General features: G+C 51.0%; 1 long non-coding RNA gene across 1 annotated transcript in view; it reads left to right on the top strand.

The window, feature by feature from the left end:
* Positions 1-4,533, top strand: part of LOC107740580 (uncharacterized) — a 10,846-nt gene that overhangs the window by 4,134 nt on the left and 2,179 nt on the right. The window lies entirely within an intron of this gene.

The raw sequence follows: 4,533 nt of genomic DNA, 5'->3' as shown, positions 1-4,533 counted from the left end.
TCTTTCACAGACATGTTTAAACACAATAAATATAAGCAACACATTATTCAATGCTTTTTACTTTTGCATTTACTTCTAGATTTATATAAGTTGCTCAAGCAAGTGGCAAAACATTTAAACTACTTTTCTTACGTTATCACTACCATTGACAGAACTAGTCAGCTCTACTGCCTTTCCTTTTGCATTTAAATCTTTATTACAAGCAATCGTGCGGTTCATAAAGAACTTTGTTTTCCTACCTCCAGGAGTGCTATCTATTATTGCCTTGTGCAGCGCAGCAAAAATAACGATCTCTGCACTGCTGCAGACGCACTCCTGGATCGCACTGCCCGACCGTAACCGTGTGCAGTGTGAACGTTTTAATCCGTTAACATGAGCGCGGAAAAAATACGCTCTACACACTGCAAACGGAGTAATGTGCACCTGGCATTATGTGTGCGCTGCGAGTATGTGTATGAGCGCTCAATCTCCAGGAGAGCGCGCGAGCGCTGAATGGTTAAACACTGGCAAGAATTAACAAGTAATGCAATTTATCAACTTTAGTGACGATGTGACACTGCCTCGATTGTGCAAGTGACAATTCCTGTGTCAACTGCAGCGTGTAGCTCGCTTATGGACAGACGCGATGTGTGGTGATTTGAAGATTTGCGCATTTTGAGAGAGAAAGAAAGAAAGAGAGCGCGCGGTGATTCACTCACGCTGTTTGTGAAATTACGTCTCACTCAAAGTTTTCCAAAATACTTTATAAGTTATTTAATGAAGAAATATGAAGGTGAGTACCTCACCTTTAGCATTATAATTATTTCACCCGCACTGGACAGAGACTGAGACGTGCCGCTGCATGTCATGCCAAAACTCTCATCAGCTTGAGATCGTTTTTTTGAGATCGGCCTTTTTAGAGACCGCCGATCAATCATCCCAAAGCGATTATCGGCCGACAGTGATCGGTAGCCGATCAATCGGAGCACCCCTATTAAGTAGTAGCTATGTAATGTACAAAAGCTGCATTGTAATCTTTCAATAGCATGGCTTACAATATAAATATTAGGCAGTTCATGACGTCATGTTGTAACCTTCCGAAATTCTGGCTCATGATTATTAAGCAGCAAACCTTTATCAGAGAATGATTTTGCGAAATTAATCCTCTATATGTTGTTGGGTAAGTTTTATATTCCCAAGAAAAAATTAGCTTGTTTAATCCCGAGATCTATATTTCCCCCCTAGTGTTTTAATCTTTTAAATAATAAAAAGGATAGCCTATGTTCCCTTTCGATTGGTCACTCTACATTGCTATGGGGAATTACCCTTTCCTCCAAATACTACTGAAGCCTTATTGAATCACGCCAGTGAAACTGGCCAATGGCGTTCAAACGCGCGAAATATGAGGGGCTCCCACTCTATATAAAGCAGCGCTTGTACGTCATCTATTCAGAATCTTTTTCTTCAGTCAACCTTCTACGAGAAGCAAGAAGCCTATCAACAAGACTACTCACCGTGATCTACACGCTGCAGCAGACATGCCGTTTCTTCCCCTGCTGTGTTCCGGTGAGCTTCGGAAACAAGGATGACTCACGATTGCCTCTCCTGCGCAGAGCCAATCGAACTCTCTGATGGCCACAAGTCGTGCGTCTTCTGCCTGGGTCGCGCCCACGCAGAGGCGACACTTGGGGGGTCGGACTGCCCCCACTGCGGAGATATGAGCCTCCGGACTCTCAAGCTCCGTGTGGCCATCGTCCAAGGCAATGAACTCGCCCAACTAGCCCTGCCGCGCTCTTCCTCTGCAGCCTCTTTCGAGCCAAGGAGGAAAGTGCTGCGAGCTTCTGATGCGGATCTGTCAGGGTCAGGTGACGAGCCCGCGCTGGCTCAGTGCCCACGCGCTCCTCACCCCCCTGCTGCAGGTCCCCTTCCAGTGCGCTCCATGACCGCTGTTCTCCGCCCCTCCCCCATCGCTCAAGATGTGGTGTCCTTCAGTGCCATGGAGGGCGCTGAAGAGAAGGATGATGCCATTTTAGGCCAAGCTGCTCAAGTCTCTGGATGAGGACGGGCCGGACCCTGAAGTGTTCAAAGAGCTCCGACGCGCCACGGATCAGGCCCTCAGAGCGACGGTGGTGACAGCTCGAACGATCGGCCGCAACATGGGGAATCTTGTGGTGCTAGATCGTCACCTGTGGCTTACTCTGACCGAGTTAAAGGACTCGGAAAAAACGTCCCTTCTGGACGCTCCCGTGAATCCCTCAGAGACGTTCACGGAGCGCTTCGTTGAAGCGCAGAAACAGTCGAAGGCTATTAACCACTTCCTGCCAAAGCGCACCGGCGCAAACTCTCCTGTGCGTTCCCGCTCCTCCTCAGCGCAGCGCGTGGGAAGACCGCACACCTCTTCTGCTGCTGTTCGGCGAGAACATGAGCCGGCGGTGAGACCAAGACAGCCTTGGCCTCAATATCAAAGCAATTCTCCTCCTCTCACTCCCCTCTCCCCCATCACTCACTCTCACACTCGTGTGGTATTAAACTCCCCGCCCCCCAACGGCAAATTATCCCTCACGGTGTGCAGTCTGCCTCACCCGCTGTCACAGTTCACAGAAGCGTGGCAGGCACTGCCAGGGGTATCAGAGTGGGTTATGAAATCAATAAAGAATGGCTACACGCTTCAGTTCTTCCGCAGGCCGCCCTGTTCCAACGGTGTGTTAATGTCCACTGTACGGGAGCGGAATGCCTCAGTTCTGCGAGAGGACATACTCAACCTCCTCGCAAAACGCGCTGTAGAGAGAGTGCCCCTAGCAGACTGCGAGAGCGGTTTCTACAGTCGCTATTTTCTGGTACCAAAGACGGCGGACTCCGCCCAATCTTGGACCTGAGACTGCTGAATTGCGCGCTTTCTAAGCGCTAGTTCAAAATGATTACACTGAGACAAATCCTCTCACACATCAGATCTCCTCTGAAGCAGAGCGGAATGCGCATCCTGAACTATCTCGACCATTGGCTAGTCTTAGCCCAATCAGAGAGTGCGCTGCTCACCGACAAGCTCAGACTCCTCGCTCATTTTCAGAGTTTAGGGCTGACTGTGAATATGCAAAAGAGCATGCTGGTACCGAGCCAGAACATCTCATTGTTAGGAGAGGAGCTGAATTCAATCAATATGCGAGCGTGTCTGTCAGAGGAGTGCTCACAAAAACTTATCAGCTCTCTCGCAGTGTTCAAGTTAGGGCACTCTCCCCCGCTGAAATGCTTTCAGAGGACGCCCGGCCAGATGGCTGCCACCTCGACAGTGTGCAAACTATAGGGCTCCTACATATGCGACCGCTTCAGCTCTGGCTAAAGGTCCGGGTGCCACAGAGCGCATGGCGCATGGGCACCTTGCGCATCAAAGTGATGCGCGACTGCTGGGATGCGCTGACCCCTTGGACTCTGTATCGCCGGGGTGTTCTTATTGGCCAAGTGATCAGGAGAAAGACTGTTACAACAGATGCATCGAGCACGGGCTGGGGAGCCATGACTTCGGGACGTGGTCAGAAACAGAGAAGTTGTGGCACATAAACTGTCTGGAGCTCCATGCTGTACACCTAGCGCTTGAGTGCTTTCTCCCAGACATTCTCCACTGTCACGTTCTCATCAGGACGGACAGCATGACAGTGGAAGTGTTTATAAATCACCAAGGGGGCGTGAGCTCGCGGCCGCTGCTGCGGCTTGCGAGAGACCTTCTTCTGTGGGCAGATCGACACCCCCTCTCCATCCGGGCAGTACATGTCCCCGGACGCCTGAATTATGGCGCTGATTTACTGTCGAGGGGAGGGGTAATCCACGGGGAGTGGAGATTACACCCTTTGACAGTCAATATGATTTGGAGTGTATTCGGCAGGGTAGAGGTGGATCTCTTCGCATCAGCGGAGAACACTCACTGCCCGCTAAATCACCAAGGGGCGTGAGCTCGCGGCCGCTGCTGCGGCTGGCGAGAGACATTCTTCTGTGGGCAGATCGACACCTCCTCTCCATCCGGGCAGTACATGTCCCCGGACGCCTGAATTATGGTGCGGATTTACTGTCGAGGGGCGGGGTAATCCACTCTTTAAGTTGAGTCTGCAATCACCTGGCCCAAACTCAATACACGAGTCATCAACTGACAGCACCTGCAGGTCCCCAACTCAAGAGCAAAAAAAAAAAAAGCCAGTTCGAGCCCATACAATCAGCGTGCTTGCGTGCACTCTCTCTCAAGACAGCGAGCAGGAGCGAAAGGCTGTCACACTTTTGCTTTGGCTTATCATGGCTCTAAGGGCGTGAAATGTCCTATAGGGGTTTGGGCCCACTCAACCCGCGGACTCGCGTCCTCGTGGGCCTGGGCAAATGGCATATCTATTCAGGACATTTGCATGGCGGCAGGCTGGTCGTCACCCAGCACTTTCGTGAGGTTTTATAACCTGGATGTGTCGTCGCTTGCCTCACATGTGCTGGCAGTGCGAACAGCGCACACGCCTACCCAGCCTCAGTTATGATCTGAGCTGCTTGCCTCAGTGGTTTCGACTAGGTCGTATACACCCC

Source organism: Sinocyclocheilus rhinocerous, unplaced genomic scaffold (assembly GCF_001515625.1).
Source record: "Sinocyclocheilus rhinocerous isolate Xijiao unplaced genomic scaffold, SAMN03320098_v1.1 scaffold1247, whole genome shotgun sequence".
NCBI lineage: Eukaryota > Metazoa > Chordata > Actinopteri > Cypriniformes > Cyprinidae > Sinocyclocheilus > Sinocyclocheilus rhinocerous.
Note: the sequence above shows the minus strand (reverse complement) of the source record. Positions and strands in the feature narration are given on the sequence as shown.